Here is a 27,776-nt window from a genome sequence, read left to right on the forward strand (position 1 = left end):
TGGAACTGAAGTATAATTTGGCTGTTGCTACAGATGAAAGATCTCATTCAGGGCAAAAACAAAATAAGGGGTGCCTGGGTGGCTTAGTCGGTTAAGCGTCTGACTTTCGCTTAGGTCATGATCTCGCGGTTCGTGGGTTCCAGCCCCGCATCGGGCTCTGTGCTGACTGCCAGCTCAGAGCCTGGAGCCTGTTTCAATCTGTGACTCCCTCTCTCTCTGACCCTCCCCTGCTCATGCTGTCTCTCTCACTCTCTCCTAGAAATAAATAAAAAACATTAAAAAAAAAACAAAATAAGTTGTTGCTTTAAATAAGTCGCAACAAATTAAAACCTAATATTATTTGTCATGATCCTCCAGATTCGGTTTCAGATCTAACTTCTATTGAAGTTGAGCAAAAGGACCACCAGGTTCATGGTCTTTTTCATGGGTTTCAGATCCAGTGGCTCAAGGTCATTACCCAGAGATTGATTATTGAGTGCTGAGTTCAATTTGCTTGGCTCCATGTTCTCTGATCCAGGTTGTGATAATGCAGTGGGGTTGTGGCATTCCTTTGTCTGAGGCTTTGGTCTGCCTCTGATAATAAATGCAGCATTTGTAAACTGACAAGTTTGTTAAAAGTCCTAAGCTTTTATTTGCTATTCCAGGTTGAGTAAAACATTTTGGCTGTACCTTCATTCCTGGTCTTCCTGGACACCTGGACTGTCGGAGTACAGATATGCCAGAAGCACAGGTATGTTGGGGAGGTAAGGAGGCAGAGGTATGAGGTGGGGAAAGGAGGGTGTGTCAGAGGCTGGGAGGAAGAGAGCTAGTTAGAGCAGCTAGTTAGAGACTGGGATCCTATGACCCCAGGGGGTTTAACCTTCAAAACGAAGCCAAAGAAAAATTACAGCAGTGAACATGAAGGGCTGAAGCTCTTTGTATGAAGGAAGTTATGTTAAATTCATGTTTTGCTCTCGAAATAGAACAAACCAGGCTATTTTGCTCTGAATTGTTTTCTCAAGGAATAGGAAAAAGGAAATAAGCCTAAGAGTGATCCTGTTTGCACATGGCTTCATTCTCGTATTACGCATCTATCCTATGCAGGGGCACACTAATATGAACTGGGGAAGTAGAGGTAACAAACCCAAGTGTTCATGGCCTTGTGGAAGAGATAAATACACGGTAAGGTTAGCAGAGAGTGCAGAGAAGGGGGCTCAACTTGGAGGGTGGGTACAGGGAGAGGGCAAAGAATTGGAGAAAACTTTTTGGAAGAGGTGGTGCCTGGGATGAGTCTTGAATGTTTGGTAAGAATTGCCCAGGTGGAGACAATGGAAAGGCAGACAAACCAATAAGAAGAAGACAAGCAAGGTGTCGGGCTGACTGAGTTGGTAGGGCATGTGACTCTTTGTTTCTTCTTTTTTATAATTTATTATTTATGTATTTGTTTTTTGTTTTGTTTCAAGCTTTTATTTAAATTTTAGTTAGTTAACAGGCATGTGGCTCTTGATCTTGGGGTTGTCAGTTTGAACCCCATTTTGGGGCCAGAGTTTACTTAATAAAAAAAGGCGGGGGGGGGAAGGAAAACAAATATTCAAGAAAATGGGTAAAAGGAATAAATGGTCCATGATAAATTAAAAAATGTAAAATGATACTCAGGATCACTAGTAATTGGAAAAATACAGATTAAGGGCAAAGTGTTAGACCAGCAAAAATTTAAATCTAGTGTGGATGGGGGTTCTAACAAAGGGGTGCTTTTATACCATTGGTGATCGTTTAAATGGATACATTCTGGAGGGTAAACTGGCAATTCTCTTGATATGTAAAAATCACATATTCTACTTCCAGGAATCACCTGAGTCCCTGGTAACTAGGGACAGGTGCTAGGACATAGGGACAAGGATGCACATATAGGGATGTGTGCTGCAACAGTGTCTATAATGCTCAAAAGTAACCTGGCTGCCCATGTGTACATCCATAGCAGTGTTCTTAAATATAAATTGCAGCAATCCCTATTAAGGGACACAAAGGAGCCATTCGTAAAAAAATATCAGGTAGCGCTATCATCAGCATGGAAAGGTCACCAACACATGGTAGGTGACAAAAATAAGTTTTTGTCAAAAAATGAAAGTGTTTTCGAGTGTATGTGGAGGGAAAAAAAGGTCTGTGTGTGCCTGCACGCGTGTGTGTGTTGATGGTGTGGAAGAAGAGCATGTGTGCGGGCTAGATGTGAGAGACGGCAAGTTGAGTTTAGGGTGAATGAGGAAAGTGTCAGGTGGTGAACTGGACAAGTCAGCAGGGACCAGACCTGGATGTGCCTTGCAAAAGAGGGAGCTGCTGAAGGTTGCTGAACAGGCCTGGAGAAAGATCTTCCTGGTATCAGTATGCTGGAGTAAAGCAAGAGGCAAGGTTATCAGCCAGGGCTGAAATGAGCAGAGCCCTGTCCAAGTATGGAGAGGAGGGGACAGATTCTAGAGACACTGAGTGGAGAGTCTTACACTCACTCAGATGAGATGGCTGATTATGTAATGGGGGTAAGGGAGAGGAAGGGTTCTGAGAGGGCAGGTTTCAATCATTGGGTGAAGGTAGGGCTGTTTCCTGAGACACAGGGTAGTGAGGGGGTGCATGGATGCACAGACTGAGCTTGAGTTGGGGAATATTCAGATGGAGCTAGGGGCCCAGTAGGCAACAGAGACTTCACAGGCCTAGAGCTACGGAGTGAGTTCCAGGTGGAGAGGGAGCCCTACCCAAGTGGCAGTTCAAGCCAGAGGTGTGAATAGGGTCACTCGGGGAGAATTTGTAGTGTGGGAGGGTCCTGGACTGGAAGGGGACTGGAATAGAACCTGATAGAACACAATACGTAAGGGTAGGAAGACGGCATCGCAAAGAAACATGAAGGAGCAAGCGAAAAGCAGAAGAAAAGCTGGTATGTATCAGTGAGGTTTGATTGCCTGCTCACTTCTGACAGAGCCCCGGTTTTGTTCGGCCTTCCACCCTTCTTCCAAGTGGTTTGGCAATAGATCCTGATTAATCCAAGCCAATTATGGTGATCGCCATTTCCTTGCCGGAGACTGATTTAGGAAGGGACGTATGATGCAATTCAGGTCAATGTGGTGTGAGGAAAGATTTCTGGGGGCTCCGGGGGAAGGTCTCCTCCCTGATTAGAAATAGACACACAAGAAGAGACACTCTATTCTTCAGCTACACGTTGTCACATTTGGATATGGCGCCTGGAACTGCTATAGTCCTTTAACTTGTAGGGGAGAGCACCTTGAGGATAAGCCACCATCCTGAGGGTGGTAGAGCAGAAAGATGCCAAGCCCCTGGGTCTCAGATGAAATTGTTAAGCCGTGACATTAATCAGCCCTACAGCAACCCCATATCTGTGCCTCTTAAAATGTATGATCTATTTTTCCTCATGGTTTAAGCTATTTGATTGGGATTCAGTTTTTACTTGCAGCTCAAGGCATAGCCATAGAGAAGGATACTGCAGAAGCCTAGCAAAGAGAACATTCTGAGGAGGAAATAATTTAGAGCAATATGGAGATAGAGAAGAGACCTTCAAATTTGGGGAACCATTGGTGACTTTGGTGAGGATATTGAGCCTGGGCCATGAGAGTAAAAGCCCGATTGCAAAAGGTTACTTAACCCTTATACATAGTTGGCATTAACAGATATTTGAAGAATCATGAAATTGAGACATGAGGAAGATGAGAAGGTGGATGGGAAGGACGGACTTTAAAACAGGCATTTTAGGGGGGCCTGGGTGGCTCAGTTAGTTAAGCATCTGACTTTGGCTCAGGTCATGATCTCACGGTTCATGGGTTCGAGCCTCACATGCTGACAGCTCAGAGCCTGCAGCCTGCTTCGGATTCTGTGTCTCCCTCTCTCTCTGCCCCTACCCTGCTCACGCTCTGCCTCTCTCTGTCTCAAAAATAAATAAACATTTAAAAAGTTATTATAAAAATAAAATGAAACAGGCATTTAAATCTGGTGCCCACAGGACCCCCCAGGGGATCTATGGATAGAATTCAGGGAACCCATGAACTTGGATGGGAAAAAATTACATATTGATTTTTCATTCACCATTTATTTATTTGTTTGTTTGTTTGTTTGTTTATAAGAGAGAGCTCAAGTGGCGGAAAGGGGCAGAGGCAGAGGGAGAGAGAGGATCTTAAGCAGGCCCCATGCCCAGTGCAGAGCCTGACATGGGGCTTGATCTCCCAAGTATAAGATCATGACCTGAGCCAAAATCAAGAGTTAGATGCTTAACTGACTGAGTCACCCAGGTGTCCCTTACTCACCTGTTATTAAAATATAGTCTTCTGGGGTGGTGTCCTATGTTGGGCTCTGCACTGACAGCATGGAGCCTGCTTGGGATTCTCTCTCTCCCGCTCTGTCTGCTCCCCACCCCCCACTCACTCGCACATGCTCACTCTCTGTCTCTGTCTCTGTCTCTCTCTCTCAAAATAAATAAATAAAGTTTAAAAGAAATAAAATTTAGAGTATAGTTTTCCCTTCAGTTATGACTGCAGGTATCATTCTTCAGTAGTAGTGTAGTGCCTGTGACTTTGTCACCTGTAAAAATCGCAGCTATACTTACTTCACCTTCCAGTTGATACAGATATTACAATAGCGTTTATAATCACCGCTACTTAACAATAGAGGAGTTATTATAGATAACACAAGATTTTGTTATGGTATGCATTAATAAAGGACTTACAGGAATAAAAGAAAGAAGCACGTGTATTACTATGTCACAAATTTTAAAAATATATTATAACCACTGGATTTCACTATAATTGGTTTCCAAGGTAGTTCTATGTATATTGCATGCATTCAAAAACATTATCCACCCAGTGGTGTGAGAAAGGTTAGGAAGTCTGGCTGCAAAGGACAAGAGAGAAGGGGAAATTTGTACAGTGGAGATGGGAATGTGAGGTCTAGAGAACACCGCTTTTTAGAACAGAGGAAAGGTTTCAGAGTGGCAATATTAAAGGCACAGACACGGGATTTTGAGAGCCAAGGTTCCCGGGAAGGCTGGAGCTATTGGGATGTAGGGCTCAGGTGGAAGGATTAACCACAGGAAGGAAACTTTTCCCACAATAAAAGGGAGGAAGGGATGAGTGTAGATAAAAATAAGTGCTTTAGTGGGGTGGCAGTGGGGGGCAGGAAGTTGAGGGGGCTTCTGACTGATGGCTTCTATTTTCACTGTCAAGTAGGAGTGAAGTTATCTGCTGAGAGTGCGAATGACAGGGGAGGTGATAAGGTAGGGAACAGGAGAGGGCTGACAGGGACAAGTAGAGGGACCACCAACGGCCCACCACCAGGTTGTCATGGCAACAGTCTGCGTGGGTGTGTGCTGTCTAGGGCAGTGTTCAGCTACTCAAGCGTAAGAGTCAGAGGGCAGAAAGTCAGCTAGAGCCGGGCCGGGGTTTTACCAGGAGGGTGGGGGTGAAGATTGGGGGAATGCAGGAGGAACGGATCAACTTGTCCAGGCTGCGTGGAGAAGGATGTGAAGCTAGGAAGGGGATGCCAGCTTGGACTAAAATCAACGTCAGGGAAAAGAATGGGACAAAGGGAACAAGAAGGGGGAGGTGCAGGAAGTGGTGGTACAAGAGAGAGCCGGTCAAGTTTAAGGTTAAGGAGCAGTTTGTAGGATGGCAAGTGCTGAGGTCTGTCCATTGTGTGGGTGACAAGGAGACAAGTAGTAAAGGGCATTTGAGGTGAGGAGGTCAAGTCCAGTCAGGACCATCCGTATAGATGTAAAACTCACCTAGGAGGAAGGTAAAGCTTGGAGGGGAAAGTCTGGATGGAAGAGTGATCTGGAAATCGGTAGATCATTGGAACAAGTAGTGGAAGAGTGTGATGGTGGTAACTAACACGTGCGCCAAAGGAGGAGGAGGGCTTTTTTTTTTAACAACAATGGGGCTCCATGCTCCTGTTGTGTAGCCAGGGCTTCAAAAAATTACTAGCTTTTATCCAAGAGGCCAGAGAGAATCAGGTAGCTGTGGACCAGACCTGATCTAGGTCAGTGGCTTCCAATCCCACAAGTTAGTCCCCTCCCAATGCCCCACCCCAACCGGGACACCTATTTGGTTTCATCACAATAGTAGGGGTGGAGGTTCCTGGCATTTGGTACCCAGAGATCAGAGATGCTTAATGTCCTGCAGTGTGCAGGAGAGCCCCACAGGGATGAACTGTCCTGCTCAAAATGCCTGCTCAAAGTGCATCCATACACTACAGATGAGGAGGTGAGGATTCAGAGAGCTGAGATGTGTACTTAGGTTTTGGAGCTTCTGTGGTTTTGATACGATGTTAAGATCTGTGTGTATGTCTAAGGCCACTGTGGCTATTAACGTTGGTTGGGAAATCCAACCCCTTCTCCCTAGTCACCTCTCAACGATGGGTCTGCAGTTGCCTCAGTTCTGCCCAGTGGAATGTAAGCAGAAGCCATGGAGCAAGACTCCTGGGAAAACTTTTTCAAAAGGGCAAGTGAAACTGGAGGCCCCTGTCCCTCTCTGCCCTGCGCCTCGTCTTCTGCTTGGAACTCGGTTCAACAGTCATCATGAGCACAAAGGCCACATATGAGTGATGGTGGAACACAAAGATAGAAAGGCCAGGTATCCTTGGTGATTTCCTAACAGATGTCCCAAACCCTGGACTGCCCACCTCTGGACTTACCAAGTGAGAAAAGCAAACTATACTATTTGTTTAGGCTACTGTTGATTGTTCTGTTAATTGCAGCTGAACATATTTCTGCCTGATGGGGTCATAGGGCCAGTTAGGCCCAGCGGATGCTAACCCCACGTCTTCTCTCTCTCACTCAATCCAATAGTCTTTCCTTGACAGCGGTGGTTCTCAAAGTGTAGTTTCCAGACCAGCAGTGCCAGCATTGCCTGGGAACGTGTTAGAAAGGCAGAATTTCTACACTTCTAAATCAGAAACCCAACGATCTGGTTTAACAAGCCCTCTGGGTAATTCTCACACGCCAATTTCGGGACCCACCGCTCTCCAGCTATGTTCCTCCTCAGCACACCTGGAGGTTCGTGAGAACATACCGTCTCAGATCCCACCCCATAGCCACTGATCGGAATCTGTATTTTTAGGAGATCCCGGGGTTATCTGTACATGCATAAAAGTGTAAGGAGCATTGCTCTACAATATGCTTACGTGAGTCTTTTAATCTCTCTTATAGAAACCTGAGTGCTGGAAAGCGATATGACTGACCAGGCTGAAAACACGCATTCAGGATCCAGCTCATGTACATCACGTAAAGAAAAACAAAAACAAAAAACAAAAACCCCAAAAACCAAAAAACCAAAAAAACCCCTGAACATTTAAAAATCCAAAGATACAGTCCACAATTAAACTTTTTTTTTATGTTTAATTTTGAGAGACAGCGTGAGAGACAAAGTGTAAGCCAGAGAGGGAGATAGAACCCAAAGCAGGCTCCAGGCTCTGAGCTGTCAGTGCAGAGGCCAAGGTGGGGCTTGAACTCAAGAACCATGAGATCGTGACCTGAGCCAAAGTCAGAGACTTAACCCACTGAGCCACCTAGGCACCCACAATTGAACTTTCAGTTTTGATTTGGAAGTTTAAAAACTTACAGAAAGTACCAAGGCTTGTGTAATTATACCCTATGTGCTTCACAGTTAACTTTAAACGAAAACTTAGCCCAAGTATAAATTTGAGAACATCCTTTTAGGAATCTCTTGAATGGTGAGGTAAGTTTGTGAATGTCACGAGTGCCTCTGTGAAAGAAATCACACAGTGTGTGTGTGTGTGTGTGTGTGTGTGTGTGTTTTAATGCTTATTTATTTATTTATTTTTGAGAGAGAGAGCACAAGCCAGGGAGAGGAGAGAGACAGAGGGAGACATGGAATCTGAAGCAGGCTCCAGGCTCAGAGCTGTCAGCACAGCTCAAGCTGACGTGGGGCTCAAGCCCCCTAACCATGAGACCATGACCTGAACCGAAGTTGGACAATTAACCGGCTGAGCCACCCAGGTGCCCCCAAATAATTGATTGTTGTAATACCTTTATGTCCATTGGAGAAGAGATGTGGCAAACTTAAGGGATAGACTTTCTGTCTTCTTTGCATCCTTTTTAATAGGATGAATGTATTTTGAAAATGATTTATTTCGTGATGGCATTTCTCAGATTCCATGACTGTCCTTAGTTCATGTCCGTGCTACTCCTGATGTTCACACTTGGTAACAGCTACAGCGTCAGTCATAAAGTGTGTGACCTTAGGCCCTCATTCCAGTCTGCCTCAGAAACATAGTTTGCTAGGAATGCCTGCCTTAAAATGTATTTAACTTAAAAAAAATGTTGATAGGGGCGCGTGGGTGGCTCAGTCGGTTGAGCGTCTGGCTTCGGCTCAGGTCATATCTCGCGATTTGTGGGTTTGAGCCCCTCGTCGGGCTCTGTGCTGACAGCTCGGAGCCTGGAGCCTGCTTCAGATTCTGTGTCTCCCTCTCTCTCTCTGCCCCTCCCTTGCTCATGCTCTGTCTCTCTCTGTCTCAAAGATAAACTATAAAAATTTTTTAAAAAGTTGATATTCTTTAAATATATTTTCCAGAAAAGTAGCTTTTAGAAAGATAGGAATGTCTCTGTCATTTCCATTATATGTTCTACTTTTTGTGTAGAACAGAGGTTCTGGGTCTGTTCACTTTGTCGAGACAATGCATTGCAAAGTCAATTAATCGGAGATACAGTGATAGCATCCTAAAGCTGGATGGGATGTGGAGATCATTTATTCACTAGGCCTTCCCAACCTTGCCCCACAGTATTCACATAGAAAATGATGATGTCCAGGGTGCCGGGTGGCTGAGTCAGTTAAGCATCCTACTCTTGATTTTGGCTGGGGGCATGATCTAACGGTTCGTGAGATTGAGCCCCACATCGGGCTCTGTGCTGACAGTGTGGAACCTGCTTGGGATTCTCTTTCTCTCCCTTCTCTCTGCCTCTCCCCCCTTCATGCTTTATCTCTTTCAAAAAAAAATAAAAACATTAAAAAATCTTTAAAAAAAAAAAGAAAAAGAAAATGACATTATCCTTCAGCACCACAAGGAAAGGGAAGACAGGAGGCAGTCGGCTACACACAGGGAGCTGTCAGGAGGCCTCTGTTCCTGATCAGCACACCTCTAGCTCATATAAGGTACCCAATCTATTTCAACATTTTATTTCCTAAATGAGGAAGCAGAGTCTTGTGTTTTGTTTTGCTTTGTTTTTTATTTATTTTTTAATTTTTTAAATTTATTTCTGAGAGAGAGAGAGACAGCGTGAGCATGGGGAGGGTCCAAGAGAGAGACACACAGAATCTGAAACAGGCTCTAGGCTCTGAGCTGGCTGTCAGCACAGAGCCCGATGTGGGGCTCGAACCCAAGAACTGTGAGACCATGCCCTGAGCCAAAGTCGGATGCTTAACCGACTGAGCCACCCAAGCGCCCTTGTTTTGCTTTGTTTTTTAAAAAAAAAAAAAAAATGTTTTTGCATGATCTACAGGTCATGGGATTATTGGGCTCGGTCTGTTTTCCTTTCTTTTCTCGTGAACGTTGTAATTTTTTCTTTTTCTGATGAAATTTTAAAATATTTCCAACATGATAAGATAGACTATTTCCCACGACTGCTTTGACATTTATTTATTTTTGAAAGAGAGAGAGAGAGAGAGATAAAGCATGGGTGAGGGAGGGGTAGAGGGAGAGGAAGACTAAGAATCCAAAGCAGGCTCCAGGCTCTGAGCTGTCAGCACAGAGCCCGACTGGGGGCTCAAACTCATGGACTGTGAGATCATGACCTGAGCTGAAGTTGGACGTTTAGCCGACTGACCCACCCAGGCGTCCCTCCTATGACTTTAATGTGCTGTCATATTTTATAAATTGATCTCTTCAGGTGTCTGAGATTGAGTTATTTTTCCTTTGTCTCTAGAGCTTCCATTGTTTTTGCAGTATGTTGAATTTTTGGGTCCGTTTTGACTATTAATGTTTATTATGCTTTCAGTGCATCCCTCTAGCTATGCTAAGCCAGTGTATTTGGCTAATTAAAACTAGTTAGGCACAGCGTAACATAAAGGGTTGTAGAGTCACTCACTGTATTGTAGACCTAAAACTAAGGTAACATGGTGTGTCAACTATATTCAAATAAAGCATTTGAAGACTGCAACTGTTTAGGAAGCTATTAAAAATTAACTTTTGACATGGTTTTAGTTTCCTGCTCTCTATCTCTGGTTTGTTAAATCAACATGGCAAAGTTCTAATAGTTATTTAGCAGTCTAATTGCAAATTGGAAGGTCCACCCCTGTGTTCACCTTTTAGCAGGTTGTTGGTTTTTTTTTTTTAAGATTTTATTTTAAAATAATCTCTACACCTAATGTGGGGCTCGAACTCATGACCTTAAGATCAAGTCTCATGCTCTATCGACTGAGCCAGCCAGGCACCTCTCACCTTTTAGCACTATTTATGAATAGTTTTTGTCTGTTTGTTTCAGAGCGCCTGTTCCCTTAATCCTGGCCTGCCCGCCCCTCTGGCTCCTCACCTCTCCACTTTAATTTGGCTGTTGACCCTGGGCCTGCAGGTCTCAGGCCATCCCTTTTGGCAGGTGTTCAGGGCCTTTCTGTGACTGTTCTGAACATTCTCGAATGAAAACTCTCAAAAGTCCCTTCCCTGACTTGCCTCGTCTCCACCTATAAATTAGTGATAGAAGGAAATCAGCGACTGTGTTTTCTGGATTGATCAAAACCAAGCAGGCTGAAGCAGTCAGTGATCCTTGGTTAAATCGCCCTGTAATCAAATAAGGAGCTGATGAACCAAGGAACCCTGGAAATAACCTGTGTCCATTTCCCACTGCCAAAGCACCTCTATGGCTAGAAATAATACATGGCTTACAGTGTTTTTCTGTTAATCACAGGTTGAAGCAAAGTCATTCTCAAACCGTTCTCACGTGTTGGAATCAAAGTAATTTAAATCTTATCTTCCCCAATCTGAGTTGACATCTGTATGACATGGTTCCTTCTCCTTGGCATATTTTAGAAGCGTTTAAGGGTACAGAAAAAAGACCTTACACTCTGGTAGCCTTTGCTTTATTGATGTAGAGGTGCCTTTTTAAAAAAATATAATTTATTGGGGCGCCTGGGTGGCTTAGTCGGTTAAGCGTCCGACTTTCGCTTAGGTCATGATCTCGCGGTTTGTGGGTTCGAGCCCCGCGTCGGGCTCTGTGCTGACTGCCAGCTCGGAGCCTGGAGCCTGTTTCAGTCTGTGACTCCCTCTCTCTCTGACCCTCCCCTGCTCACGCTGTCTCTCTCTCCTAGAAATAAATAAAACAAAAAAAATATATATATAATTTATTGTCAAGTTGGCTAACATAGAGCGTATGCAGCATGCTCTTGGTTTTGGGAGTAGATTCCCATGATTCATCATTTACATACAACACTCAGTGCTCATCCCACCTTTTTTTTTTTAAGGAAGAAATAAAACTGTCTTAAAAGAAGATAGAAGACATGATTGTACGTAGAAAATCCTAAGGAATATTCAAAAAGCTATTACAACTAATAACTGAGTTTAGAACGGTTACAAGATACAAGGCCCATACACACGAATCAATTGCACTTTTTAATTTGAAAAAACTTTTAAATTAGTTTTTAATGTGGTAAAATATACGTAACATAGAATTTTCCATTTTAATCATTTTAAGTATACAGTTTAGTGGCATTAAGTACATTTAAAAAAAATTTTTTTTAAGGTTTTTGTTTCTAGGAGAGAGAGAGAGAGAGACAGCGTGAGCAGGGGAGGGTCAGAGAGAGAGGGAGTCACAGACTGAAACAGGCTCCAGGCTCTGAGCTGGCAGTCAGCACAGAGCCCGACGCGGGGCCCGAACCCACGAACCGCGAGATCATGACCTAAGCGAAAGTCGGACGCTTAACCGACTAAGCCACCCAGGCGCCCCGGCATTAAGTACATTTGCACTGATATGCAACCATCAAAATGGCTTCTTAACACATAAAATTTTTTTATCACTAAATGTATTGTGTGTACATATATATATGGGTATATATATATGTGTATATATATATATATGAGTGTATGTATATATATGGAATGGCAAAGCCTCATGTTTTACCTGCATTTCTACTTCAAGTTAGAACAAAATCTAAGAACTGAGTTCTATGTATAAATAACTAACCCACCAGGCAGTTTGCATGTGGCAGTATCAGATTCCACACACTATCTTGGGAAGAAAGGAAAAAGTTAATAAATATTTTAATGGGAGAGGACATACTTATTGTACTAAATATAGAAAATATAGGTAAGCAGAAAAAACCAAGAAGGATAGATATTATTGATACTGACCTTTTAGGAATTGATAACTCAGTTCCTTTCAGTATTTGAGAACTTAAATAATATTAGCTGGTGCATGAGCTAATTATCGGCCACAAGTAGCAGACTTTAGCTTCATATCATCTCAGGGTGACTACTGAGTTTCTGGCAATAATAGGCCAATGGTTTTGTTTTAGAGAAAACCATATGAGGGATTCATTATGTATGTCTGGGTTTGGTTTTCCCCTCCTCAATGATGTGTTTGTATATCATTCATCAGCTGGTTAAGCGTATATATGCCACAAGTGTACCTAATGTCTTTTCTGACCTTTGAATTGGAAGGGACTTAATTTTACCAAGTGTCATTTACACTCCTAGGTGATCATTAAAATTGGATAGTGCAAACATCTGATAAAGAGAATCTGGCTTCTGTTCACACTGAAAGAGAGGTATTCATGCCAAGTGGTAAACTGCCATGGTAAACTCCTTATCTGCACTAGTGGAAGGCTGGCATTGCACACACTTGCCTGGAGCAGAAAATCCAAATGGCTTCTATGTTCTTTTGGAATGCATCACGATCTTAGAATAACAGACCCTTTGGATAAGAAGCCCAACTCCCTCATTTTTACAACCCCCTATGCCCCTAATCAGACCCAGGCGCTCCCCTCCCAGTTTTCCTCTTGAGCCTTGTCCAGGCTTTATTCCTGCCCGAATCATGCAGCACCATCAGTAGTTATTTATATGAACACATAAACAATAGAGTGAGATATTCTTCGGCCAGACTGTATCTTGCTCATCTTTGTTGTCTTCAGCACTTTGCACAGTGCCTGGAACTTACTAGCTTCTCAATAAATATTTGTTGACTGAATGAATGATGAAACCAAGGCCCAGGGACAGGAAGTGACCGGCCCAAGATCACAAATCTAGTGAGTAACATTCTGAGAGGTAGGTTATGATAACATTTTAATTACATGGCATTACTTGAAAGCACATAGTGAGAGGCCAGAATTGGACTGATCTTGGAATTAAACTCTGGTGACTGGTTATTCGCAGGGTTGGAAATTCATGTGATCGCTTCAAGAGCTGACTCTGAGGTCCATCTTGAGAGGTGTTTTTGGTACCTATGAGTTTTGCTTCTCTTGCTAATAGTCCACCAGTTAGAATGATGGGTTCCTGTGTGTGGTGAGGAGGAAGCCACCTTGGTTGTCTCTGCCATGATTGGGAAAGACTAGAATGGGAGAAGCCCCTAATTTACAGAAGAGCCGGAGACCTCTTCCCACTCATTCCCAGGATCCACAGACCCTTGTTTATATTCATAGTCAGTCCTTGTTAGAAATATGTAATCATTTTTGGCAGAGGTTGAGGATGGCTGGTGGCAAAATCCTGCATGTGTGTGTGTGTGTGTGTGTGTGTGTGTTTGTGTGTGTGTGTGTGATGAACATTCAGTCTTGTGCCACCATCAAGGTGTTGTTGTTGTTGTTGTTGTTGTTGTTGTTGAGGCAGAGAGGGTTGGAGTATCAGATGAGATATCAGATGAGAATGCTTGGCCTTTGAGGAGGTCAGGGTGACCCAGAAAATGTAGTCTGGCCAGCAGCCAGGTGGCAGTTATCACTGAATTCTGCAGAGTCCAACCGGAAGGTGTGCTCTGGGAGATCTGCTACAGGGGAGCCTCAAGATGCTGACGCTGGCTCTCCTCCTGAGTAATGGTTGGAGTGTCCACGTGTGTGTGTGTGTGTGTGCGTGTGTGTGTGTGAGAGAGAGAGAGATGAAGAGAGAGGAAGGAAATGTAGAGAAGGTATGGCTTTACATCCACTACTCCTAGGTGACAAGGTGAGCATCAGAGTCACTGGGCTTGCCTGGATGGCCAGGGGGAAAGATATGTAGGTCTGGATTAGACTCGTGGGTGGGAGTGTGTTGGTGTGGGCAAAGGGAGGGGCCCATGTCAGTCTCAGAGAGGAGCTGCTGCCTTAGTGGGTTGGGACCTGGTGCTCTCAGCTAAGTGGACAGGTGAGGACACCTGGTTGGACCTCACAGATGAGGCTGACCAACTTTTGTTCCCAAATCCTCTGCTGGCTTTTACGTATATGGGAAACAAGTAGAGAAGAATTAAGCTGAAGCTCTCTCCCTTCTAACTACCTCTCTCTTTAGAAATGCCATCATTTCTTGCCGTCAGGAATCGTTAGCATTGGCTTGGGGTCTGAAGGATGGGCTTTATGAGTCAAGAACTCCTTGAAATTGTTTTCACATTCCTATGTCTATTTTTTTCTGGGGAGATCCCTAGCAGATTCTCCAAGAGATCCATGAATCAGCAAAGGCTAAGAACCACTGGTGTAGGGCATAGCAGAAGGAATGCATGTGTTCATAGGTCCTCGTTCACATGACAGGGATGTAAATGAAAGCAGTATGACAGTGCAGTAATAATCAGTTTAGTGGCTCAGGGCCTGTGGATTAGATGTTGTATCACCTGACAACTCTAGTTTTCCGAAGGCATGTACGCATGTACAGGTTAGAGGTAGTGGTCAGAAACTTGCGGAATGAGCAGGGGACAACTGCAGTGCATACAGAGAAGTTAATCCTGTGTGTCCAAAGGAACATAGCTGGTTGGAATAGAGTAGTCGCTGTGGGGAGATCCCTGAACACAACCTGATACAGAGCAGACAGAGTATTATAGTGTTCTTAGGGTTGATTCGATTTATGGTCCATAAGAGGGCCAGGTCACAGGGAGTTCCAGGGGTCACACTAGACTTCAGTTAAGTCTCTGGGTAGGGGCTACCCTTAAGCTGTATTGCCTATGGTTGTGTCCTAGAAGCAGAGGTGATAGTCTGGCCTTCGTTAGCCCCAAAACACTACTCTGTTCCTCTCTGCTTCATCCTTTTCATGAACCTCAGGGAGCCAAGTATTTTTTCATACCATCCCTATGGCCGGTGCTCTGTGTGATTCATTTCCATCCTTGGGACCCAGGCCAATGGGATACTCAGAATAGTACTGTTTCCAGAACTGGGGAATCTGAGTGGGCAAAGGGAAGGTTTCAGGGAGCAAAATTCCCTCTGGGTTCAGGAATCCTAAGCAAGGATGGCCATAAAGGGAATGGGAATCCTCAGAGAGGACTGCATGTTAGGGAAAGAACAATGGATGGTTTGCAAGTTTTTGGACAAGATTTGGGGGTGCTTGGCCCAGTGGTTTCCTCGTTGGCTCAGGTGTAGTTTGGCAGTCCCCTGAGGCTCTCGCTCCTGACCACCACCTTCCGGCCATCTCCTGACCGTGGCTGTGCTTCTGGAGCAAGGCAAGCTACTGCCAAGTTGTTTTACTTAATTTACTTACTTTATTTTTAAAAATTTTAATCTTTATTTACTTTTGAGAGAGACAGACAGGCCATGTGCAGAGGAGGGGCAGAGAGAGATGGAGACACAGAATCAGAAACAGGCTCCAGGCTCTGAGCTGCACAGAGCCCAACACGGGGCTCAAACCCACAAACTGTGAGATCATGACCTGAGCCAAAGTCAGATGCTTAGCAGACTGAGCCACCCAGGTGCCTCTTCCACAAAGTTATTTTAGAGGAACACATCCAGTTGGTCACTTTGTTGTTCCCTGTGGATGATCTTCCAGGTGCCCCGGTTCTGACTGCTCCCTCTTCCCAGCTTCCTCTGCAGGTCAGGCCTTGAAATTGACCTAGCTTCCACAGATTTTATGTTCTGGTGCAGCTGTCCACAGATCCAGTTCATGATTCGTGACTATTATTTGATCTTGTAGGAAGTGAAATACTCGTCATCACTAGTTTGTTTCCATTCAGGTGCTAATGGATTATTGTATAATGTATCCATTGGGAATATTTCCAAAGGATCAAATATCAGAGATTCAGCAACATCATGCCATTTGGTTCCTTGATACCATAGCTACTCCCTGTAAGAATGGTAGGATATCTTTTCTCATGTCATGCATTAAAGGAATTGAAAAAATTCTTCTCTAAAGTTGTAGAAATGACATCTCTTTCCAGCCTACCCCCATTTCCCCTCTCTTTGAAAACTGTATAGAATTAAGGTCACAATATTCCTGATCTATAGGCCAATTTATCCTGAATTTATCCTGGGGTACACTATTATCTGATTGTGTGGCAAGTCTTTTATTTATTTATTTATTTATTTATTTATTTATTTATTTATTTATTTAAAGATTTTATTTTTAAGTAATCTCTACACCCAACATGGAGCTCGAATTTACAATCCCAAGATCCAGAGTCACGTGCTCCACCGACTGAGCCAGCCGGGCACCACCTGTGTGGCAAGCCTTTTAATGCCTTCTTGTTAAAGGAAAGGCAGGGAAGAGAACTCATGTCCTTCACATCACTCTTCATTTGTCCAACAAATGTTTGTTGAACACCTACAATGTACTGGGATAGGCCAGTGGGGAAGACAGGGGAGCCAACCATTAATTGAAATATAGTGGGTTATGGGGTGCCGGGGTAGCTCAGTTGGTTAAGTGTCTGACTTTGGGTCAGGTTATGATCTCACCGTTTGTGAGTTCAAGCCCCTTGCTGGGCTCTGTGCTGACAGCATGGAGCCTGGAGCCTGCTTCAGATTCTGTGTGTCCCTCTCTCTCTGCTCCTCCCCAGCTGGCACTCTGTCTCTCTGTGTCTCTCTCTCTCAAAAATAAACATTGAAAGAATTTTAAAGAAATAAAGTGAAGTAATTGCTAGGAGACCAGGAACAGAATGAAGGTATCCCTGAAAAAGGTCACTGCTCTCTTCCAGTAGAAATGCAGTAAGCCCCTCATTGTTTTATTATTGTTTTTAACCATTGTTACCTTTTTATCAGAAAAAAAAAAAAGGATTTTCCACATAGATAAGTGAATTTCCCAGATAACCAGACCTATCTTTCTAGGTCTCATAACTCAAATCATTTAAAAATTATTTTGGGGTTGGGCACCTGGGTGGCTCAGTCGATTGAATGTCCAACTTTGACTCAGGTCATGATCTCATGGTCTGGTCTATGAGTTTGAGCCCCGTGTTGGGCTCTGTGCTGACAGCTCAGAGCCTGGGGCCTGCTTTGGGTTCTGTGTCTCCCTCTCTCTCTGCTCCTCTGCCACTCGTGCTCTGTTCTTTTTGTCTCTCAAAAATGAATAAACGTTAAAAATTTTTTAAAAATTATTTTGGGGACACTTGGCTGGCTTAGTCAATAGCATGAGATGTTAGATTTCAGGGTTGTGAGTTCGACTTCCATGTCGGGTGTAGAGATTGGTTACTTAAAAGCAAAATCTTAAAAAAAAAAACACTTTAAAATTATTTTTGGTGGGAATCATTGTAAAATGTATACTTTACTCCTTTATCTTTTCTTAAGTGGAATACACAGAATGAAATTCATTCTTTATTGTTGACTCAAGGCATGGACGTGAGCATCAGCCTTTGTTATCTGGCTAGCTGCCCACAGACTTCTTTGGAGATATGTTCCCTCTTAAGCTAGATGATCCTTTCCTTATGGCCTTTTGCCATTTTTCTGTCTCTTTTTTTCTTATCAGGGCAATAGCCCTGGTCCTGACTGCTTTTATTTTGAAGACCCTAGTACCCCTCTCCTTGCAAATTTGTATTGGTCTAGGGATTCATACATCTAAACAGGTTAGACTTTTGTTTAAAATAAGAGTAAGTAGGAGCACCTGGGTAGCTCGGTCAGTTAAGCATCTGACTCTTGATTTCACCTCAGGTCATAATCTTGGGGTTTGTGAGATCGAGCCCCACATCGGGCTCTGGGCTGACAGCATGGAGCCTGCTTGAGATTCTCTCCCTCTCGCTCTCTCTCTCTCTCTCTGCCTCTCTTTTTCTCTCTCAAAAAGAAACAAGTAAAATTTAAAAAAATAAAATAAGACTAAGTAGACTATGAATCAAGACTGGACAGGCTCAACCTATAGGTAAAGTACATAATCTTGAGTATGTGAATGTGGCTACCCACAGTGCCCTCTTTGTAGTTTTCTTTCTGCTTGGGATTTACATTCTTTTGAGAGATGTATCTGAATCCCCACCAAATGTCAGACACTAGAGAGAGAGCCATGAACAGGTCAGTCCTTGCTCTCAAGGAGAAAAAACAAAAGCAAAAACGTAAAATAATAAAGTGTGCTGATGTTTATGGCAAAGAAAGTACAAGGTACTTGTGGAATATGTGTGGAGAAGCCAGAAAGCTTCAGTGGAAGTGACACTTGAGTGACCTGGGGGATAAGTAAGGAGCCAGCCAGGTGAAGGCAGTGGGCTGAGGAGGAGCGACCCCAGAGGAGACACGGGGAGAAAGCGGGGAAGCCAGAGCGTGAGCGGCGACGGAAGGACTGAAGGAAGCCAGAAGTGGCCCTAGTGACGAGAGCCAACGGAGAGGTGTGGTGCAGAGGGAGCATCTTCAAGGTGATGAAACAAGTGTCATTGTAGATGTCGGAGAGACTACTGTAGTCACAAGATCGGTTGAAACATTTGATCCCCCAAATTCCCGGAGGTAGGCTTTCAAGTTTTTTTTTGCCTAAGTGCTTTGAGGAAACAAAGAAATGTATTCAGGGGTACCTGGGTAGCTCAGTCAGTTAAGTATTGGGAGGCTTTGACTCAGGTCATGACCTCGCCCCCACATCGGGCTCTGTGCTGGCAGCTTGGAGCCTGGAGCCTGCTTCGGATTCTGTGTCTCTTTCTCTGTCTGTCCCTCCTCCACTCTCTCTCTCTAAAAATTAAAATAATAAAAAAATTTAAGATATTAAGAAAGAAATGTATTCATTAAAAATTTTTAATTATTTTTTGAAAATGTTAATGTCTTTGTTCCTTTCTGAGAGAGATGGAGAGACAGAGAGAGACAAAGTGCCAGCTGGGGAGGGGCAGAGAGAGAGGGAAACACAGAATCTGAAGCAGAAACAGAGTTGTCAGCACACAGCCCGACGTGGGGCTTGAACCCACAAACCGTGAGATCATGACCTAGTGGAAGTCAGATGCTTACCCGATTAGGCCACCCAAGTGCCCCCATTAAAAAATTTTTAAACCTATCCATTTTTATATTTCTTGTTTTGGCAGAAATTAGTGCTGAGGCAAAAGTTGATTTAATGTGTAACTTTTGGGAATTAGACTTCTCACAAATACTTGTTTTTAAACAATAAATCAATTTTAAAATGAAGAACAAGAGGGGCGCCTGGGTGGCTTAGTCGGTTAAGCGTCCGACTTTCGCTTAGGTCATGATCTCGCGGTTCGTGGGTTCGAGCCCCGGGTCGGGCTCTGTGCTGACTGCCAGCTCAGAGCCTGGAGCCTGTTTCAGTCTGTGATTCCCTCTCTCTCCGACCCTCCCCTGCTCACGCTGTCTCTCTCTCTCTCCTAGAAATAAATAAAACATTTAAAAAAATAAAATAAAATAAAGAACACGATTATGTTTGGAGGATGTTAGGTAAACAGAAGTTCTTATCTCTATTATTTTCTTTTTTTAATGAAAATAGTGTTTTATTTATTTTTTAACATTTATTCATTTTTGAGAGACAGAGAGACAGAGTGTGAGCAGGGTAGGGGCAGAGAGGGAGACACTGAATCCAAAGCAGGCTTCAGGCTCCGAGCTGTCAGCACACATCCCGAAACGGGGCTTGAACTCACGGACTGCGAGATCATAACTCAGGCCGAAGTCAGCTTAACTGACTGAACTACTCAGGTGCCCCATCTCTATTATTTTCTTTTTTTTATTTTTCTTTTTTTAAATTTTTATTTGTATTTATTTCTAGGAGAGAGAGAGAGAGAGAGACAGCGTGAGCAGGGGAGGGTCAGAGAGAGAGGGAGACACAGACTCTGAAATAGGCTCCAGGCTCTGAGCTGGCAGTCAGCACAGAACCCGACGCGGGGCCCGAACCCACGAACCGCGAGATCATGACCTAAGCGAAAGTCGGACGCTCAACTGACTAAGCCACCCAGGCGCCTCTATTATTTTCTACTTATAGAAATAGATTTATGAGGTTCAGGCCATGATGTGTAATTGGATGTAACAGTGAATTAATTGTGTAACGAGATTATGCAATTCGCTTATGAGACACTAGTTCTTAAGTTAGCTACAGGGAAATTGGCCTTTTCTATTATCTTGAATGAAGCAGAGTTATATGCAGATTTGAAATTGCCTTATGATGCCTTACTTAACCTTACCATTGAACCCAAAGCAATCCTTTGTTTCCTCCATGTTTAAATTCTTATAAAGGGGCCAGCCTTTATATCCATGGTAGATTGTTGCACCAATGGCCCTAATGAATTCTGCCTCCCAGTGTTCATGCCCTGGCACAGCTCCCTCCAGAATTGACTCTGGGCTTGACCATAAGACTTGTCTTGGCCAATACACGTGGCCCAAGTGCAGGAGGGCAGTGCTTATGCACTGGGGCTGGCCCTCTGGGAACACGGTCCTGGGCCACTATGCAAGAAACCCGGTCTTGTCCACTGAAGGTGGGGAGGTTGGGAGGAGGAGAGCTGAGGCTCCCTACCCAGCACTAGTTGCCAGATATGTGATTGAGGCCAACCTGGACTTTCCAGCTGTTCCAGTCATTTGTAATAGACCAAGTGAACCAGAGGAGCCCAGTAAAAGAATAGCCCAACTCACAGAACCTAGAGAAACAGTGAATCAGTGTTATACCCCTCTGTGTTTCACGGTGAATTTTAGGCAGCAATATGCAATGAAAACAATGTCCTTTTACAATGTTCAAGTTTCACTTTTTAAAAAAATTTTTTTTTATTTTTTTTTTAATAGTTTATTGTCAAATTAGTTTCCANAAAAATTTTTAATCTTTGTTTATTTTTGAGAGAGAGAGACAGAGCACAAGCAGGGGAGGACCAGAGAGAGAGGGGGACACAGAATCCAAGTCAGGCTCTAGGCTCTGAGCTGTCAGCACAGAGCCTGATGTGGGGCTCAAACTCACGAACCATGAGATCATGACCTGAGCCGAAGTCGATTGCCCAGCCCACTGAGCCACCCAGGTGCCCCACATATCCACATGTCTTGGTTGCATTAAAAAAATGAACCAAAAAAAAAACCCAAAACCCAACAACCAACCTCTCTTAATATATTTCCGAGTTAACTGTTAAGAAGAGGGTACCTATTTTAAAGTCTATTATTTGTTGGAACTTAATTATTGCCAGAATGCCCGAACATTCTATAGAACACAGGGGGTTGTATTTGAGAGGATCAGAAAGGGAAATTACGTGACAAAGGTATAATTATAACACTAACAAAACACTGTGAGATTATGTGTATGGTGGACCGGAGACGGAAACAGGAATGGTGCAGCTGAGCTTGGCGAGGAGGCCCCAGGTACCCCCAGGTCAGGACTGATCTGTGAGGACTTTGGGGCAGGGAAGAAAGAGAGGCAGTCTGCTGCACAGAGCTGGTCTAGGACAGTTCAGGGCAGGGCAGGGCAGGCCATGGTGCCTGAGAACAGAATGATAAAGAACAGGCTGTCAGCGTGGGCAAAAGCATCAAAGAACCCACCTTTAGGAGGAACCTGGACATGAGCTAGCGTTCTGATATCAGATTCTGCCAAATACTGGTTTGCAGAAAGAGTTAGAGAACAGGAGGGAATAGAAAGCAGGGGGTGGGGGCAGGGGGCAGTGTTGTATGGGTGAAAAGTCCAGAAAGGGCAGGCTGGTGACTGTAGCTTCCCAGCTGGCCTTCAGGGTTCCCCTTTGTTCGGAGAATAAAGTCCAAACTCTACATGGCATAAAAGGTCCTGCATGACCTGTCTGGTCTTGGAATATCAACCTGACCTTGTCCTCTGTTGCTCCCCCAAATGCACCTTCTGGGCCTTTGCCGTTTCCAGAATCCACTGTCCTTTTCTCGGCCTCCCTGCCCTCTCAGGTTCTTTTCCCTTTGCCTACCATGCTTTTCCCTCTGGGTGTCAACACATTAATTGCTTCCTTGCATACAAGGCCTTGCTGGTTGTCTCAGGGAAGCCTTCTGTCATACCTGTGTTGGGTCATAACCCCCTTTCTCTGCCTTTGGCCTTCTATCAGCCCCAGGTGGGCCCTGGTGGCCTCATTTGCCTGGTGTGAGCTTCCCTTCCCTGGTTGACAGGAAGTGGGTGGTTGAGCTGCAGAAGAGAGATCAAGTCCATCTCATACTTCCCTGCCCTCCTGGGCCTCAGCACATGCTAGTCTCCCTACCTTTTCTTATGTTTCTGATTAGAAAGCTTCCCTCAGAACTCAAGACCCCGTCAAATGATCATTCCTCTGTGTGATTCCCACACTGCCCTCCCATAGCCTTTCATTCTTGCAAACACTCAATTAATATTTACCGAGCACACACTGTTGTGATCATGCTGATGTGTGCTTATCGCCTTAACTGTCACTTTGCTGCATCGATGTCTTAGGCAGTGAATTTTTTGAGACTCATGATCTTATGCACCTCCTGGGTATCCCCTGGAAAGGGTTCAGGCACACAGCAGGCCTTAATATATTTGTTTTAAGAATGAATATGCTTTATTATAAAGGATATTGGTTTCCAAGAAATTCCTAAATCCTTAAGGCCGGAAGGCATATTAAAGATCACCTCAGGGGCGCCTGGGTGACTCAGTTGGTTAAGCCTCCAACTTCGGCTCAGGTCATGATCTCGAGGTTCGTGAGTTCAAGCCCTGTGTCGGGTTCTGTGCTGACAGCTCAGAGCCTGGAGCCTGCTTCAGATTCTGTGTCTCCCTCTCTCTCTGCCCCTCCCCCACGTGTGCTCTGTCTCTCTCTCAAAAATAAAGATTAAAAAAAAAAAGGTGTTTGTTTTGTTTTGTTTTTTTAAAGATTACCTCATCCATCTCCATCCATTCCAGGAGAGGCATCATGCAGAATTTGCTTGACTGAGTTCAGTGGAGGGGGACTCATGCTCCATGTGACTGCTCATTCGATGAGGACAGCAGCAATCCTGTGGATGTCTTTCCTTCTGTGGAGCTACCACATGCCTCTTCATAGTTCCCTCCACTGGCCCCCCATTCTGCTCCCAGAGTGTCACAGAAGAGCCCCTTCCTTCCTGCAGCTGACAGCCTACCATATGTCTGGCAGTTAATGCATCTCTTCCTAAGTTTTCCCTTTCCAGGGAGGGAAAGACCACTTCCCAGCTGTGTGACCCTGAGCTTCAGTTTCCTTATTTGTAAAAATCGGGATACGACAGTACCTATCTATAGGGTTGTTGTCAAAATTAAATGAGCTCACATATGTAAAGTGCTTAGAACAGTACATGGTGTATATTAAATGGCCAATAATGATTTCAGTATTGTTTTGTATTAGATTTTACATGTAGTACTTAAAATTGGACAAATTATATTTTGAGATATTTAATTTATTATTTTTTTTGTTTATTTATTTTCTTTGATTGAGTGAGCAAGGGAGGTGCGGAGCCTGATGCGGGGCTCAATCCTATGAACCATGAGCTCATGACCTGAGCCAAAATCAAAAGTCAGACACTTGGGACACCTGGGTGGCTGTTGATTGAACAGGTGACTGTTGACTTTGGCTCAGGTCATGATGCCAGAGTCATGGGATCAAGCCCAATGTTGGGCTGTGTGCTGAGTATGGAGCCTGCCTGAGATTCTCTCTCTCTGTCTCTTTCAAATAAATAAAATATTAGAAAAAAGGAGACAACCAATTTAGTCACCCAGCCATTTAATTTAAAAAACAGAATAACGGAGGCATCTGGCTGGCTCAGTCAGTAAAGCATGAGACTGCATGAGATTGATTCATAATCTCAGGGTGGTGAATTCAAGCCCCATGTTGGGTGTGGACATACTTAATTTTTTAAAAAGCAGAATAATAAAATATATGATCACATGCAAAATTGTATTATTAACATATGATATATATTTCATATAAATTAATTATATTACATATTATATTCCCTACCCCCAGTAAAATTGGAAACCCCCTTAGGTAGGGTTCATTATGAAGCTTAATGAGATACNACCTAAGCGAAAGTCGGACGCTCAACCGACTAAGCCACCCAGGCTCCCCTTGTGTAATTAATCAACAAATGTCTACTGGACCTTAATGCAGCCCTGATCATTCATATATACTGCTTCAAGATATCCCGATCATTCTCTGTGGAGTTCTTTAATTTAGGGTGACCCACCATCCCGGTTTTCTGAGGACTGAGGGAATGTGGGAGTTTTAGTTAAAACTGAACTGAGGGTGTTCTTTTTTTTTTTTTAATGTTTTATTTACTTCTGAGAGACAGCATAAGCAGGGGAGGGTCAGAGAGAGAGGGAGACACAGAATCTGAAACAGGTTCCAGGCTCTGAGCTAGCTGTCAGCACAGAGCTCAAAGCAGGGCTCGAACCCATGAACTGTGAGATCATGACCTGAGCCGAAGTCAGACACCCAACCGACTGAGCCACCCAGGTGCCCCTGAGGGTGTTCTTGAGACTCAGAACTTTCAGCGCTAAAACCAGGTTGAGTTGGTCACCCTATGAATAATTCATAACGCCTCCTATCCTGCCGCCACTGAGTCTCACTGAGGCGGAGGCTCAGGTACAGTCAAGGTTCTGCTCCACCTGTCACCCCCCGCCCCCCACCCCCACGGCCCAGGAAGAATTGCTGCTGGAGGTGTAATGGCCGTTCATACTGGTTTACCAGAAGTGTAAAGACTGCTGTCATTCACAATGGGCTTGCACATGGAATTGATGGCCTTGCATGTGGAATTCACTAAGCTGCCAAAGCCTTAGACAAGCACTGAGCCCCTCTTTGTTGCATCCAGCTGTCATGAGCCTATATGTATGTTAAGTCGGTGGAGGCCCTTTTTGCCTCATAAGGTGTTAGACCCTGAATGACAGAGCCTACAGCTTTGCAAGAAACTAGATTTTACCAATTCACATTGCAGTGATCAGACCCTAGGAAATTTCACTAAAAGTTACAAATGATGGATTAGTAAGTCAGAACATCAATTTAAAATATTCCTGTTGGGGCACCTGGGTGGCTCAGTCAGTTAAGTGTCTGACTTCAGCTCAAGTCATGATGTCACGGTTCGTGGGTTCGAGCCCTGCGTCGGGCTCTGTGCTGACGGCTAGCTCAGAGCCTGGGGCCTGCTTCAGATTTTGTGTCTCCTTCTCTCTCTGACCCTCCCCTGCTCACGCTGTCTCTATTTCTCAGAAGTAAATAAAACATTAAAAAAAAAATAAAATGTTCCTGTTACTTTCCTAGGGCACCACCTTACCTGCTTAAGGTACCCAAGAAGGAATGGAAAGTGAGCAAGTGGTGGAGGCGGGCGTTACCAGAAGGTGTGCTGATGTTGGATTTTAGTTGACTCTCTGCTGCAGACAGCCCCTTTCTCGGGAGATGGAGGATGTGTGTGACCGGTGGAGACCACGAATGAGGCTTCCTGGACTGACTCACCCACCCTGGCGGGCATCTGTACTTACCGTGAGCTCCCAACCCACTCTTGTGCTCGTGCCTCTTTGCCTCACCCCAGTACACCTGTCCAAAGTGACAATCCTAAATTCCAGATTCGTTTACGCCACTCTACTTTTATTATAAAGTGCTTCCTGATACTAGATCTCTGTCCCCGAGTCACATCACACAGGGGTTCTGGGACTATTCCCTTGAAATGGCTGATTTTCTCTTATTTTGTTTAGTCAAAAAGAGATTCCCGTTCTGTGCACGAGCCTTCTTTCTCTCCAACTTTTCTGCAGCTTGTCTCTCATCAGGACCGTTACTTCTGTGGTTTGCCGTCTCTCAGACCACAGGGATTTTTCACCACCAGCACCACCTGCTGCCCCGATTCCCAGAGGCTTTCCTCCCTTTCCACCTGGCCTCCTCGCTGCCCTCTACTTGACATACTTTGGGGTTTGCCGCAGGCCAAGAACCGGGAGGGGCTGTGTTGGTGTGGGGTGATGGGTGATCTGGAAATAGCCTTGGGGGAGGGGCCTGGCTTTGAAGCTGGCATTGAGGTGTGTGTCTGTGCTCCTAGTGCCTGGCACTCAGCCGTCAGAAGGAGGCAACTTTACAGATCCAGCTCTCCTTTCCAGGGAGGCCCCCCTGCACACAGTATTTACCCCTTAGGTTAGTGACAGAAAACTTCTACTCTGGGCTAGCTGGTGTTTCCTCCCCCTGGGGCTCACAGCCTTTAATTGGGTCTGGCAAAGGAAGGCAGGCCCTGGGCTTGTGGCCGGGAGGGGTCCAGCCGACCATTCACATATAGCAGCCTTGTCACATCTGCCAGCGCGCATGACTCCTACTCAGCACCAGTCACTCGTATAGATACCCCAGGTGATGAAAGGTTGGTCATCAGGGGCAGGGGTGGTAAAGGGAGAGAGGAGCGAGGCAGGGTGCCCACTGGTGCAGGGGCCAGAGGTGGAGCCGAGAAGGCACCAGGTGCACGCCGGTTTTCCCTGAAGTCACCCTCTCAACTCAGACGACAGGCAGCTGGTTGACACCAACCAGGCTGACTCAGGAGAGTCCTGGCAACTGAAAGTGACAAGCTCATGCTTTGACTGTGGTGGTGACAGGCTTATGGTCTCCCTGCCACCCATCAGGCAGCCCAGGGCCTAGCCTCTGACGGCCCATTCTCTGCCCATCCATCCCTTTTGATCATAAGGGTCTGGCCTAAATGTTGCTCACAGTTCATACGTTAAAGTTTTATTAAAGATAAGTAGGTCCATGGAAGGAAAAGGTCCTCCGGCCAGCAATGAACAAGAAGAAAACAATCTTAATTTGCCCAGATTAAGCATACCAATCCTGGGTAATCTCCAGGCTCTGTAGGGACTCACAGACACCTTCTTGGGTTGGTCCATCGCCTGTGTGTTGAGCTCTGCCAGGCCTAATCCTTCTGATCCACTGAGCTAGCCATCTGGCTTTGGCCAGGCATCCTGGTGGTGACAGTAGTAAGGCAGGCACAGGTCCCCAGCTACCCTGACGTGGGTGATGGGGACACTTCACCTGAAGCAAGTTGAGGTTGACGGTCCCTCCAACGCAGAGACTGCACCTGTCAGCACAAGTGTTCACAGTCCTCACATCCTCTGACAGCCACGCACTCATCCAATGGCTCCAAAAGACCTCAGAAACGGGATTCTACACTAACCCAAAATATCATAAAAGGCAGGACATGCAATGGTCGGGGATACTGATGACAGTCAAGCCAGGATTTGACTCCGACTGTCATTTACCAGGTGAGTGACTTGGTACATTAACCACGGTTGGTCTTAGTTTCCCCATTTATAAAACGATACTAATATCTGTCACTTCATAGAATTGTCATGAGGATTGAACAAAATAATGCGGAGGATCGAACAAGTAATGTGTCCATATTCATGTTTGCTGTTGCTCCCCAAACCTCACCTTTGGGGCACATAAAGGCTTAAGAGGGGCCCTAACAATCCACCATGATCTAGGGACAACCTGCTTTGCCCTTTTGATTCTGAGCATTTAGGTCATTATATATTTATTACCTCCCTGCACTCTTCCACAAGAAGCAGGAGGGCTCTGAAGAGCACCTGTGAGGAGAATTATGGAGCCTTAGCTATGGGCCCACTCTGGGCCCTGCTTATCA

General features: G+C 44.8%; 1 protein-coding gene and 2 long non-coding RNA genes across 3 annotated transcripts in view; 2 read left to right on the plus strand and 1 right to left on the minus strand.

The window, feature by feature from the left end:
* Positions 1-27,776, minus strand: part of TUBG1 (tubulin gamma 1) — a 41,476-nt gene that overhangs the window by 9,395 nt on the left and 4,305 nt on the right. The gene's annotated exons all lie outside the window — the stretch shown is intronic.
* LOC144244104 (uncharacterized) lies at positions 655-25,782 on the plus strand. Its single transcript, XR_013338833.1, has 2 exons — positions 655-730; positions 25,433-25,782. It is a non-coding gene; the product is annotated as an uncharacterized LOC144244104 (long non-coding RNA).
* LOC144244103 (uncharacterized) lies at positions 6,152-7,261 on the plus strand. Its single transcript, XR_013338832.1, has 3 exons — positions 6,152-6,230; positions 6,369-6,599; positions 7,175-7,261. It is a non-coding gene; the product is annotated as an uncharacterized LOC144244103 (long non-coding RNA).

The sequence above is a fragment of the Crocuta crocuta genome, unplaced genomic scaffold, assembly GCF_008692635.1.
Source record: "Crocuta crocuta isolate KB4526 unplaced genomic scaffold, BGI_CrCroc_1.0 scaffold68, whole genome shotgun sequence".
Lineage (NCBI taxonomy): Eukaryota > Metazoa > Chordata > Mammalia > Carnivora > Hyaenidae > Crocuta > Crocuta crocuta.